The sequence below is a fragment of the Protopterus annectens genome, chromosome 3.part1, assembly GCF_019279795.1.
Source record: "Protopterus annectens isolate FY-2018-M chromosome 3.part1, PAN1.0, whole genome shotgun sequence".
Classification (NCBI taxonomy): Eukaryota; Metazoa; Chordata; order Ceratodontiformes; family Protopteridae; genus Protopterus; species Protopterus annectens.
Genome location: NC_056732.1, coordinates 1,605,289,648 through 1,605,305,514, shown reverse-complemented (window position 1 = coordinate 1,605,305,514; position 15,867 = coordinate 1,605,289,648).

Below are 15,867 nucleotides of genomic sequence, written 5' to 3'. Positions count from 1 at the left end.
ACAGAAGCATGTAGCACCATGCCCACAGCTTCAGTTGACAAGTACATGTAGGCAGGGGAAGTAAAGTGCATTATGCTTGCTGCACAGTGCATGCTTGTCTAAGTACATGTAGAGGTGTGCCATAGCATTCAGGATGTCATGGATGCTACTTTCAGGCTCCAGTACCTGTTTTAGGTAATGTTCCCTAGGAACTGTGATGGGGTAATGGTATACACACACACACACACACACACACACACACACACACACACACACACACACACACACACACACACACACACACACACACACACGCACACTAATAATAAAGGAACAAAAAGTAACTGCATTTTTACTGCCACTGACATGCCTAATGGGCATCCTGCTACTAATGCCTGACATACTGCCTGCTGTCTCATGGTGACTTGGGGGCCCTGGGCATTATTTTCATAGGTTCATAGGTAGGTACTAGGCTATCGGCCCAAGGACCTATGTGAGCCTAGCCAACAAGGTTCCCTGGCTTAAGCCACCTAAGAAAGTTATTTTCCTGCACCCCTGTTGAGCAGAGCCACAGAAGTAATCCCCGGGGTGTATTTCCTATTTCCCATCCACTCATCAAGATTTTTCTTGAAGAGTGCTAATGAGGAACTTTGCTCGACATAGATGGGTAGCTTGTTCCAGGGTATGGGAAGTCTATGGGACAGGAATCTATCCCTCCAGCATGTCCTGTTTATTGTGGTGACAAGGTTTATGTCCCTACAGTGTGTAGCTCAGAGGGATTATGATTTCTTTAGGTGTAGCATGTCCAACAGCTCTGGGTTTGACATACCTTTATATGTTAGGCAGAGATCACCTCTGTGTAGGCGATATGCTATGGAGTAAAGCTGGAGTTTTTTGAGACAGTCAGTGTAGGGCATCTGTTTAAGGCCAGTAAGCCTCTTTGTGAGTTACTTCTGTGGCCTTTCCAGCTGCTGCAGATGTCTTGTGAGGTACATTCTAAAAGGGGTGTTGTACTCTATAATGGGTCTAATGAGTGTCAAGTAGAGGGGAACAATTAGTAAAAAAGAGTAGTAAAAAAGAGATAAATCTGTCTCCCAAAGGTTACCTCCAAAATCGGAAGAATTGAAGTCCAAAGTGAAGTATATAAGAGGCAAACCACCACGATAAAAAAGTTATATTTTATTGGAGAAAATAAGATGAGCGCTTTCGCGTGCTACTGGAAGGCACGCTTCTTCAGATCTAATACATCAAAATTCACCTAAGCTTTTTATACTAATCTTCAATTGAATAATTCATGTATTAAGTAGTTGATTGAACAATTAAACAATTAAATAATTAAATAATTATATTCAATAAAGTCAAAACCAAGTAAAGCAGTTAAAATACAAACGTGAAGAAGTAAAAATCACATTGACTAGATTCATATTATTTTCTAAAGCATGAATATAAAGTGCTTAAATCCCTTAAACATTCTAAATAAATAAAATATAATATAGATAACTATATAAATTCTAAAAAATATATGCATATATGTATAAAATAGAATATGTAAATATGTCATTTTATCAAGAAAGTATATATGTAACTTTCATAACTGGTAAAACAGCACTCAGAACTAAAAACTGAATGTATGTCTGTAGAACATATATAAAATACATAAAGTATATGAATATATAAAACCAGAAATCATTGCAATATAATATGAATTAATAAACATATTCATAAAAAGAAAAAGAGAACATCAGGCAAATATGTATGAACTGGGAAATGAGGAAAACATACATATATGTATACCATGTCAATGTAAACTACTTTATATTATATTATATTTCAATAATTCAGTTTTTTCAGAACTGACCTAATGCTAATGTAAGAATTAAGTCCTGGAGGGTACTGAGCTTTAAATCTCAGTATCCAATTAAGCTCTAAATTTTCTAGACTATTAAAATTATCTCCCTTTCTTGTACTTGGAGTTCTTTTTTGTAGTATTCTAAAAAAGAATTTATGCTCAGGGAATTCTGAAATATGTTTCGCTAAGGCATTTTTCAAATCAATTTTCTTAATGTCATAAAGATGCTCCTGTATTCTGTCTCTTAAATGTCTAGTGGTCATGCCTATATAAAAAGCAGGGCATGACTCACAATCAGCAAGATATATTACATTAGTGTCATTACATGTCGCTGAGAACTTAGGTTCAAATTTAAAACCTGTTTCTGGATGTTCAAATATGGAACATTTTGATATCCAGGGACACATGCTGCATTTTCCACAAGCGTGGGTTCCAGTAACCTTCTTATTTAAAATGTGACTGTTGAATTGTGATGTATGGTTTTCAATACATAAAATCCTTTTCAAATTTTTCATATTTTTATAAGTAAAGGTAGGTTTTATTCCAACTATATGTTTAATATCTGTATCTGTTTTCAAAATGTGCCAGTTCTTCATTATTATATTTACTATATCTCTATTGTCACTAGTGAAACTAGTTAAGTAGTAAAGTGAGGAGGTGTCAGGCTTGATATACCTCTGTTTATGGGGTCTGAAGCCTATGCATCCTGTTCTAAAAGAACTAACTGATGTCTCAGGTTTATAAGAGGACAAGAACGAATCTTTACTCCTAGATACCATATTAACATTATAACCCCTATCTAAAAATAATTTCTCTAATTTAATAAATTCATTTAACCGTTCATCAACATCCTGACAAAGTTTATTTATTCTCAAAAATTGCCCTTTTACTATATTACTGAACATAAACCTGGGGTGCATGCTATCATAATGCAACAGTGTGTTCTTCCAACTAGGTTTTCTGTTAAGCGAAGTACTCAGGCCTCCATTTCCATCTTTTTTAATAGTAAAGTCTAGAAAATTAACACTAGAATGTGAGTATTCAATAGTGAACTTTAAAAATTCTGTTGTATTTTCTAACTCAGATACAAAGCTCATTAATTCATCAGCAGTACCAACCCACACCAGTAGGATGTCATCAACAAATCTCCTATACAGGGAGACTTTTTTAAAACCTATATTGGTAAATAGGGATGAGACTTCCCAGCTGTAAACTACAAGGCTTGTCCACTTGTGAAATCTCGATGGTCTCTTTGAAGCTTGCAAAGCTTCGTCTGCTGAAGTCTATTGCTATAGGCGTCAACTTGATGGAAAAGCATATCTAATTTGTTCACAAAGATTTCCCCTTTAAATCTGTTGGAAAGTTCTTTATGTTGAGTTTCCACTTTAATGGACAGTTCATTCTCTATCGGTGAGAAATACTCTATCAGGAGCTTAATATAATTATAACTTAAATCAAGATTTAGTTTTTGCTAGCGTTTAAGTAGTTCTGGATGGCTGCTGTCATAGGAGGGCATACACAAAACCCTCATACCCCGTGGAATAACCTTGAAGTGTAACCACGCTTCAAGGTGCATATGTTGCCATATTAAACGAGATAACTTGTCCAAAATATTCTCCAATTCCTTAAATATAACATTGAATTCTGACAAGGCGTTCTCATTACCTATATCATTCCCAGCAATTGTATCCGAAAGTTCCATATTCAGTAACGGATTGCTTCTTTTCCCATAAAGATTATTCCATCTTTTATTAGAATTAGATTCATCAGGAACATAATCCAATTCTAAGGATGGACCTTCCATCGTGTGGAGACAGATATAACAGCCAAAACACCACAAGTAGTAAAAAAGAGATAAATCTGTCTCCCAAAGGTTACCTCCAAAATCAGAAGAATTGAAGTCCAAAGTGAAGTATATAAGAGGCAAACCATCACGATAAAAAAGTTATATCCTGCACCCCTGTTGAGCAGAGCCACAGAAGTGATCCCCGGGGTGTATTTCCTATTTCCCATCCACTCATCAAGATTTTTCTTGAAGAGTGCTAATGAGGAACTTTGCTCGACATAGATGGGTAGCTTGTTCCAGGGTATGGGAAGTCTATGGGACAGGAATCTATCCTTCCAGCATGTCCTGTTTATTGTGGTGACAAGGTTTATGTCCCTACAGCGTGTAGCTCAGAGAGATTACGATTTCTTTAGGTGTAGCATGTCCAACAGCTCTGGGTTTGACATAGCTTTATATGTTAGGCAGAGATCACCTCTGTGTAGGCAATATGCTATGGAGTAAAGCTGGAGTTTTTTGAGACAGTCAGTGTAGGGCATCTGTTTGAGGCCAGTAATCCTCTTTGTGAGTTACTTCTGTGGCCTTTCCAGCTGCTGCAGATGTCTTGTGAGGTACATTCTAAAAGGGGCGTTGTACTCTATAATGGGTCTAATGAGTGTCAAGTAGAGGGGAACAATGACCTCTTTTTTCCTGGATGAGAACCCTTTTGTGATGAGGTGTACCACATAGAAGGATTTCCTGACTACTGTGGTGATGTGATTATCAAAGGAGGGACTACCCTCCACCTGGGTCCCAAGGTCTCTTATCACACATTTGGCGTTAAGTAGATTGCTGCCTATGTGCATTTAGTTATTGCAGCTGTGGGAATGACACTGCAGCCTTTTCTTTGTCAAGAGGGAATCTGCAACAGCCATATGTCTCTGCAGCTGAGTGCCACTTCAGCCACGTGTCCCTAACTAAATGTATCTCAGCAAAATGTCTTTGCCAGTAAAGTTTGCTGATACCAGGATGCCTGTATTTCTGCTGTGGTTTATACTGTGCTGAAAGCTTAGAAGACATGCAATTTATGCTGTGGTTGACTCTAAAATGATGTTGTGTATCAAGCAGGAGGTCTCAGTCTAATACATATTCCAATAATTGAGAGTGAATACATTTTTATAAATTTTTTAAAAGTGGAGAAAGGTTTGCAATTGGCCATAAGTTGGAATGTTAAACTGAAAGACCTTCTTTATGTAGAAGAAGAATAAAACATTGTTTCCAGTGGTGGGGACATATGCTTCCTGGCTGGATCTGTTAATAGTAATGTGTACTGGATATGCCACTGCATCTCCTGTTATTTTTAGATATTCTGTTGACGGGTTATCAACTGTTTGTGATGTGGGATTAAGTTTAACCAGGGGCTTCTTTATAACTGATGATGGCCCTGTGATTAAGGAGAAAGTAGGTCTATGGTCATTGCTTGAGGGGTAGGACAAGTGAAATCTTCCTTTAGAAGTGAGGCAAAAGTGTTATGAAGTGGGCATGGAATTTGGAAGTGGTGCTTAGAGATAGATAATTTGGAAAAGTGTTTGGTTGAGAACATTTTCCAAAGAAAGGAGATTGGTAATATTTTTCCAGAACAAATTGGGGCTATTTTTGTGTGGTTTTGAACATTGTGTAAGCAATTTTGTTTTTCTTCATAGAGATGGTGTGATATTTTGCTAGTTTCTAACTGCCTAAAGGTTTTCTATGTTTGGTATAGTTTTGTGTAAATGCCATGTTTCCAAGCATTATTTCATTTCCTCACTACTTGTCTGGATTTATGTGGTAGCCATGAGGCTGGATTACTCTTGACTGTTTTCATTCAGATTGGAGCTTGGCTATTTTTTAGGATGGCCCAACTGAAAGATTTTAGGATTGAAATAAATGTATCTTTATTGTACCTAGACAGATTGTGGGACTGGATAAGGTGGTCTCCTCTAGTAATATGGTAGGCACCTCTAATGATGTAGATGAGCAGGTAATCACTAAAAATGTCAGCTGCAGTGCTTGTTTAATATCTCCTAAGATAAAGGATTCATGTTTTTTGCTTTTTTGCCTTAACATGCATGTCTAAAGCTAGTTGGGTTTGGCTTTATTGTCCTGAATATACTCAAAGACTTAAAAAGCAAAAAGTCATGGTTAGTCAGAAGCCATGTAGCTGAAACACTGTTATGACCTTAAGGGGTCATTTGCATATATGCCATGAGTCTCCATTGCATGAGATTTACACAGTGAAGACTCTAGCTTGGCTGGATCTCCCCCCCCCCCCACGATGGCCAGCCTTGTCTTTGAAGCATTTGTGCAATGGGGACATGCTAAGATATCATGCCACCTTTGCTGTAGCTCAGCCAAGGTCTACTACCCTTTTCCCCCTCATTGGACCACCTGGGATGGGCATTCCCATAGCTCACTGTCAGTGCTTCATCTGCTCTAGCCACTAATCAAACCCAGTTCGCCTGGGCTGAAGTCAGGGCTTTATCTCTCTATGGGGATAGTTAAGTGAAAGTATGTTATGCTGTAGAGGCTGGTTGAGATGGAAAATTGGGTATCAGTTTGGCATGAGGTGAGGTATTGGCTTGTACAGGCTGGCTGTTTAATACAGGGATCGCTGTTATTGTTAAGAAGTGATATGTGATACGTGATTGGTAGGGAAGGGTGACAAGGAGTATAGGTACAGGGATCACTGTTATTGTTAAGAAGTGATATGTGATCAGTAGGGGAGGGTGACAAGGATTATGGGTACAGGGATCGCTGTTATTGTTAAGAAGTGATACGTGATTGATAGGGAAGGGTGACAAGGAGTATGGGTAGGAGGAAAATGGCAGATGAAATAAAGTAGATGTGTGATATGGAGAAGATCTGTAGACAACAGTATAGTAGGCAGTTGTGTAGCACAGGCAGAAAGGTAGGGCAGATGGGGAGGGTTAAAGTGGGACGGCAGATGTTAGGATGGAATGTGTGTGTGTAAAGTCAAGTATATATTTTACTAGGTAACTAGGTGAACAGATGAGTGTTTTGTGATGGAAATTGTTAGAGACGTATTGTGATGCAAGCTAGTAAAAGTGAAAGCGGAAATACAAATAGATTATTTTGTGGACTGAGAATGAGCCTCTCCCTTTTCACTCTCACTTCTCAAATCTGCTTGTTATTGTACTGAAAGTTGACGTATATGTACATATGTTTCCTTAGTGTACAGTGAGATTTGATAGGTATAGTAAGTACACTGTGCAAGTCAGTTCCTGAATATAGACACTACTATTTTCCCTGGCTGTTAGCCTCTATGTATTGTTGAAATAGCAAATAGTAGTATTTATGCTTTAGATTCTCTGGCATGCTATGAAACACCTTGACTTTCGGGTGTCTTTAGTTTGCTTCAGAGGGAGTCTCAGGGCTGTGACTGACCTGCTGCTTTTGTGTATATTACATTACTTCTTTGACTGTAACATGTTTCCACTCCTGTCAGCCTATAAATTACCTTGCTCTTTACTATTCTGTCTACATCACTTTTTCCAGCTGAATTTCAATATTTTCAATCATGTGATGGAGCTAAACTTTCTGTTTGTTATCTCTTACAGTTGCCTGATAGAGTACGTCCCCTGCTACTAATCCACAACTAACAGGAAAAATTAGTTGCAAACATCTGAGAGTCTCATGAACTTTGCAAAATGAGCTCACATCCCAAGGCAACAAATGTCCAATCAGCATTTCACATTTTAAAAGGGTATGTTTGCTTTTAAAATCTCAAGCATAGCTTATAATAGTCACAGCTGGGCTTGCAGCTGGAATGGGAGAACTCTAATACAAGCAAGCAGTGCTAACTTAGGAACCCCATAGAGTTGTGCCCTACTTTATAGCCCTCTTACTCCCTGCAATTTTTACTTGGCATATCCTGCAGTAGTGGATGATCATACCTTCTTGTGCAAGGGCTCCACAGATTGCTTTTTAGCAAGTAGTCTCTTATAGGAGTAAATCTGTTCCATGTGCTCCACTACCCTATACCAAATTTCCACTCACTCCCTACTCTAAATTTAACATAAAACACATCTCCACCCACTAGCAACTATCCACCAATCCTATCACTCCACACTCCATCCCAAACTCCATTAATTCCACTCATCCATACATTCTGCTCTTCCAGTTATTCACCAGATGATCCAATACTGTCATTGCCAAATCCTCTCCAATAATTCCTTCACCGCATATGCATCTTATCTGTGCTCTTCCTACAACCTTTATTTCTCACCCACTTCCTACAATACTAGCATGCGACATACAACTTACTTAACCTATGACTGTTATTATAACCACTATAATCTCCCATGACTGTAGCCTACCTACTGCTTTCTTATTCTACAACACTAAATTACTACCAGTTCCCTTCTAGTTACTATCTCACACATACTACTACCTCTTCAGGCACTAATGCTACTAGCCCTCACTTTTCTAGCCTACCTATCATCCTACCAAGATCCCGTTCTTTAAAAATACCAAAAAACCCACTATGCAGATTCATAACTTCTAAATAACACAAACAATTTATAGTAAATCCAAATCTTTTCATTACAGCAATTATCTGTCCCTTCGAACATAACCACCACCACTTTACCTCCACCCTTTACAAGTCAGATTTTAGACCAAAGCTGAACTAAAAACAACCTATATTTACTCCCTATGTTTCCTTCCCCTAAAGTCATGTGCTGACATTCATTCAAACCCATTTCCAATTAACTGCCTCATTATAGTAGCCCCACTGAACACCAACCCATCCTTGCTACAAACATTCCTCCAATAATATCCCTAAGTTTGCATATTCTCACAGCCAACCTTAGAGGAATCTGGGGATAGCATATCACACTCTATATATACAAGAAATAAAGGACAAAGGATTTTTTTTACCATCAGGATACAATATATTAAGATTAGCTAGAACTCCCATCCATACATTCTGCCATTCCATTTATACGCCAGATGATGCAACACTGCCATTGTCAAATTGTCTCCAATCATTTCTTCACTACTTACACATCTTATCTGTGCTTTCCTGCAACCTTCAATTCCCACCCATCTCCTACAATGCTACCATATAGCCTTCAGCTTACTTAACTTATGGCTGCTTTTATACTTCCTTAAAATTAATGCTAGCAAAAGTTTGTGTTTAATTGGAGCTTACATTCTTTCTGGAAATAATACAGACAGTACGGATGAATTCCGGTCTTGGGCTTCATCGAACTTCACCCAAGAAACTATAATATTAGGCAACCTGATACTGATAGCTCTACAAATTTTATAAATGTATATGGGGTTTACATCTACCAGGTACAACAAAACTATCACTAGAACTTCCACTCATGATCGGATTCTCACCAGCTCCTCAAATAAAAGTAAATCTGCTGGTTTCCTTCTGGACATATAGTTGCCTACCTATGCAATAAGACATCATAAATGTACCCCAAAACAACACTGCTACAATCATGCTCACTATCTCTCCTCTTTCAGTAAGGACTTACTCATCTCCAACTTAAAATCAGTCAATTGTGGAACCTACAAACACCTTAACTAGATGAAGCTGAAGGGTTGTTCACCTCCACATTTCTAAAAATACTAAATGAATATGCACCCATTAGAACCAGGAAGGTCAAATGAAATCCAAACCCTGACTCTCAAAAACAACTGAACAGCTTATGAAGGACAGAGACAAAGCATGGAAAACATGGAAACAAAACAACAGTGCTGCCAGCCATCAGAAATACAAATATCTTAGAAACAGCACAAAAATATCAAATTAGACAAAAAAAAAATCTGTAAATCATAAAAATCCCAAAGTTTTTTGATCTACCATTAACCAACTAAACCCTGGTCAGACTACACAATGAACACCCCACCACAATTCCAAAAAGTGACAGCATAGCTAGCCAATTCAACAGAGACTTTATTCAAGCAGTAGTTCCCTTAATTCCTGTACCTCTACTGACAGTTCATCACCTTCATATACTAAAATGCACAGTAAAACTCTCTCACTCCAGCCCTTTCCAGCTGCCACTATTAAAAAACTACTGAGTTCTCTGAAATCCACCACCTTTCCTCCTGATAACTTACTAGCTGACTATATTAAAATAGGTGCTGATGATGTGGCATTTCCAAGTTCCATTTTAATAATAAAACATTCTATTAAGGAAGGTTATGTCTACACTTTGTGGAACATATCTAATATAATACCTTTGCATTAAAGGGAAACCCTACCAACCTATCCAATTACAGGGCTATATCTATCTTATCTTCTCTATCAGAAATACTTGATATGTGTTCATCCTCAAATTCTTACCCATATTACGGACAACTCACTACTATCCCATGCACAACATGGTTTACAACCTTATTATAGTACCACTTCTGCCCTGCTAAGCTTCATAACCTCTGTTAATTAGAACAGAAACAAAGGCAACCTAGTCACAGCTCTAATCCTACATCTGTCAAAAGCATTTGAAACAGCGACACACCAAAAGCTGCTATGCAAACTGTCTTCTACAGTAAATTTCACTCTGCTGGTTTAACAGATGTCTCTCATGTTGTCAACAGGTTGTAAAATGGCAGGATGGCATCTCTTCCTTTCTCCCTGTCACAGTTGGTGTTCCTCAAGGGTCAATCCTGGGTTGATTGCTTTTTAATTTATTCACCTGAAATTAGCAATCAAGCTACCATCATCCAATAAGCAGATTAGTCAATGCTCATCTATTCTGTTTTGTTAAATTATGAATAAACTACAACAGTTTACCCAATAATCTCTTTCAAACATTGAGACTTGGATGATTGAGTCATAACCTCTCCTTAGCCCCCAAAAATCCAGACTGATTTTATTCACCCCAAAGCAGCTATATGACCAAAAAAAAAATAATTTCTCAATAACTTTTATCTAACCACACTAAGACAGAGCTATTATGCCCCAATGAACTCCTGGGGTCATCATCACCAAAAACCTGGCATTTGACTACCACATAAAACAGGCAATAAATAAACCCACTAAAAACCTAGAGCTCTCTACAAGGTACAACCATACCTAAAACAGAATGCTAAGAAAAGCATTGCTTTATCTATTGTCATGCCAACACTACTCTATACAGCTCCCATACTGATTACCATATAATCCATTCAACTCTCCTACTGGAACAATGAAACAATAAAATAGCGAAATCTGCCACAAATCCACACTATAGATCTCACCATTGCCTCACACTTAAACACATTAATTTGCTAGAACTAAAGTAATATTTAACATGCTCATAATGACTCACAAACCCATACAGGAATCAAACAAATGCCTAAGCCAAATATTATCCCACATCACTATTCTCCCAGCAGACCACTTTGTTCCACTGACGAAGTGCCACTGACTGCAAACAAGTGAAGCAACACTGCAGGACACTCCTTGTATTCCCTCTGTCTAACAAAGTAGAATTTCATTCCTCTCAGTCTAAGACCACTTAACAACACAATGTCCTATGGAAATAAGGCTATGCTAATGTACCACTCCTGGACAACCTTCCTACTGACCTTACTATTACTCACCAACTACTGCAACCTGTCAGCCTCCAAATGACCCTGTCTCAGTTTTCCTAAATAAATCTGCCCTTTTATCTACCTATCTCTTCCAAACCTCTTTAAATAGCTCTATTATATAGTACTGCCTTCTCCCCTCTTTCCCCTGTTCTTTTTCTCTCTTTTCCCCTTCACCCTCATGCCTTCTCTCTGTTCAGTTTCTATAGAATTTAATAGTTTATATGTTGTATTTTACTGCAGTGCTAACTAGTTTTTGACCTATCACTCCAAATGGCAGCATCAACACTATAATAATTTATTTTGCTTCAATTGTATCTTCTGTATATTGTTTGAATTATTTAGTTTTCACACTTATATAATTTTATTTTAAGTCAGCTGTGCAATTTATTATTTTATCTGTCTTGTTACTGGAATGTTTCTTCCTGGGCTTCCACTGAAAATGGGTAGTTTTTCTACCCATTCAAACTATCCTGGTAAACAAATACAATCAAACAATCAATCAATAAAAAGCCATCGTAATGTCCCATCAGGTGCTCCTGATAGCCCTTGTAGAACAGAACCAAACATGTCTTTGATTTCTGGCTACACCAGGCAGGAGTTCTGCTTGATCAAGAGCCTGAATAAGCAATGTCCACTCAATAGGACTTTATAAGGAGAAAAATGGTAGTCTTGGCCACACATATTGACCATCATATGATAAATGTTTTCAGGCTGCAACTGTGCATGGCCAAAAGTATCTCTTTTGCAGTGCTGCAGGGCTGTGTCTCCACAGTCTGTGAGTATGAGCATAGTGTGTGCACACATTCCATTCATCCAGGGATAGGCAAAGATGAATGTGTTAACAGTGCCTGGGTATGACAGTGCAATGTGCAATGGCAGCATCTAGAGACAATCACACTACATTACCTCATTGTTATGATCACCATGCTATAAAACCCATAGTAGCACTATAAAAAGCATGTATTTGTTGCACTGCATTGAGCACCCATGGCAGCAACTGGGACAGATAGAATATTGTGGCTAAAATAAAAACATAACGGCGCTCAGCACGGCAAAGAATCTAGCACTAGGGCATGACAGGTAAATGCCTAGATGGGGGGGGGGGGGCTCTCACCATGACAGGAAATGTAACACTAAGCCATCACAGGCAAATGTTTATCTTTGTGGTGAGCCACAATGTGGTCTATGTACACAAGCTGCAATACATGTTACTGTTACAAGAGAAACAATGTCTCTGTAAATAGGACAAGACACAGGCATGTGTACAGGATGATGGGAGGGGCACATGATGTGCAGAACACTACTACAAGGTATGTATGTGCAGCATATATTGCTATATAATTGGCCTGTACCAGTATGTGAGTCACTGGTAAGGGGAAGGCGCATTCTCCAACACTAGCACAGGTATAATATCATTGCACTTTCACATATTCCACTGGTGGCGGATCCAGCACAACAGAATGACATATGCCTGATGTCATTAAGACACCAATGGCTGATAATGATGACATCATGTACATGGCACAGTCAGGTGATACAGTGGCTCTATCAGCAGTAATAACATTGGCAGTTATGCACACATCTACTGCATATGAGGAGGCAGTGGAAGGGCAGTTGAAACCTCCAGAATCACCTGCATTTAGTACTGGATAATCTGACATTATCAACCCCACTAAGGCTAAACAGAAGTGACCACCACAGATGTCATCCTTCAGCAGCACTGCTTCTGATGTGTGCACCCACCATATGAGAAAGGCTTGTTGGTAGCCATCACCCTATGACTGCAGAGCTTTACCTGACCTGGATATCACAATTATGATCAATAAGCAGATGTACAGTCCAGTGATTGAGGCACAGTCAGCCACTTTGCACACTGTGGTAGACATGGTGAGCATTCTGTGTGGCCAGCATGAGGACTGCAGCAGCTGCATGAACTGTAGGACAACTTGTAGTACATTTAGAGTGACATGGCCTATAAAGAGTGTGGAGCACACATGCTTGATCCAGTCATTGGTAGCCAACCTGTCAACCTCTGGTGCATCCATGAGACGTGCCAAACATCCTCCATTGTGCCTCTGCATGTCATACCAGCCTTTGCCTTGCAAGGGTCCTGATGCAACAGTCATAGTCAGGGCTTACACAAGTGTCACACTGTTTCAGAGACTGCATTGCTGTAACCCCTTCCCATGGTAGTCAGTTCCCTATTACATCCTCGAAGGTGCACTTACCTGAATACGGAAATGCCGACATGTCTTCGTCGAGACGCGTAAACATAGATTGCCCTGAAGTGTGAAATCCAAAATGTCGAATCATCATGGTTGGCCCTTCTGTGGTATAGCTCCATAAGGTAAGTGTGCGATAGTTATGGATCTTAGGGTTAGGGTGTGGGTTAAGGTAAGTGCATAGTTGGTAATGTATGTGAGATTTAGTGTAGGGTTAGATGTAGGGTTTTGTTAAGTGTATGTGTGTGGATTATTTATTTTGTTTGGGTATAGGTTGTTAAGGTAAGTGTGCGATAGTTATGGACCTTAGGGTTAGAGTGTGGGTTAAGGTAAGTGCATAAATAATGGTATATGCAAGATTTAGTGTAGGGTTAGAAGTATGGTTTTAGTTTAGGATTAGAAGTAGGGTTTTGGTTAGTGTATGTATGTGTTTATTTAGTTTTTTTGGGTAGGTAGTATGTAGCAGGTGGTGGGATGGGACAACTATGACAGTTTGAGCTTTTGAATTTTGCAGTTTAGGGCATTCGGTGTATTCGTGGTTCACGGAATATGTGCTGGTGTTTATGTATTCGCTGACTAGGGCTTTCGGGCTTTCAATATAGACCCTGGCAGTCACCACACTTGTGCTAAGCCATCCTTGAAGTTATGGTAAGATGATGTTCACATGTCTCCATTGCTGGGATGTCTCACCACTGACAACTCTGGTCCATACAACTCTCTGTCATCCTTACCCCATGTAGGGTGTCAGAGTGCCATGACTAGCTCTGGCATCCTCATTGTCACCGATGCCATCTATCTCTTGGTTCCCAACATACAGAGACATCTCGGGGTTCTTGTATATGCTTCCAAAGTGCCGTGCTATCCCTCTTGCAGAATGCAACCAGAGGTGACACTACAGAATCACAAGATGCACCAAGGTAATGTTCATAACATGGATGCTCTCCACTCTGACACTGTACAGTGTAATCTCTGACTCTGCCTAATCTGCTAAGTGTGTGAAACAGATAACTCATTGTCTGTCTCCATGTAATTCCACTAGATTGGCCTTTGTGATGTTGTTGCTACATTTACTGTGCCACACCTGACCTGTGAAAATGATTATTACTGTACTCTGCCACCCATCTACAGTGTGTGGGTGGTCAATGTACTGTAATGCATAGCCCAGGTTATTTACTGCATGTATCAGTTTTATTCTGTGTTGTAATTTTTATGACCCATAGCTGTGGACCAAATGCCACCTCTTTGCCAGTGCTACAATACACCTGCCTTTGATGTTTAGATGTGGCACTGCAGCTTCCTCCAATGACTCCAATGAATCTGCATCTAGTTCTTGCCCACAGCTGCAATAGGTCCATCAGGCAGAACTGTGATGTTCCCAAGTTGTAGCTGTTTCTGTACTACCATATTATGTAATATGTTGCACACCACAAATAGCTGACTGCAAGTCTCATACATATATGACAGTGTGCCCCCATATGCATCTAAGCAACAGAAACATGCCTTCAAGAGTCCTAACACATGTATGATAATGTTCCATATCTGTGAATGCATGGTGCTGCATGCCATCTCAGTCATGATATGGGTGTTTTGGAAGGGGGTTACCATCCATAGCTTCAAGGCATAGCCCATATTACTCGCAACACACAGCAGTAGACAGCATTATGAATAGTCTGTTGCCTAATAAATGGAACCACATATCCTTTCCTATATAGCTGACAATGTGTTCACCTACCAACAAGAAGATCCTGTTTAAAGTCAATCCACATGAAATGCTGGTAGAGCTTGCTCATGTGCAATATGTGGGACTCTGGGTCACTTCCTGGTTGGCACACAGACACATTGAATGTAATAGTTTCTGCATTGCACATCCTCTGGTAGTTAATGAAAGCCCTTCTGACTGATATACTGGGTGCCATGAGGAGCAGGTGGGACCTTGATAGCAATGTGGGTGTATTAAATCTCTCCAAGACCTCAGGGTAATGGGTATGTTGTTAAATTTATGCATAGTATTGGTTCTCTCTTCTTCAATCTGTCAAAACCGTATCTGCTTCTCCACAGGCAGTGGCAAAACGTCAAGGAATTGGTATAGGATATGTGAGAAAAACACCTGGAAGCTCCTAACAGGTTTCCTGTCATATGCTGAAAGGTCTCTGCATCCATCAATAATGGGTAATGATATACAAACCTTTGTGTCCACTTGGATATACAATCCACATATATCCCATGATTCCATGCATAGGTGGCACATGTCTGCTAATACTCATGTGGTGTTTCTGTCCACATGACAATGGCTGATAATGTCCTTGTCATGGAGGTGATGGTACGTTACCTGCTTTTAGACCTGTCTGTGACACAAAGTGTCACATCAAGCTACATCATGATCACTGGTTCTGAGACAGACTAGTAACACTTGTTCTTCAGCTAAGTATACTGTGAAGCTCCTGTACACTGAAAAATCC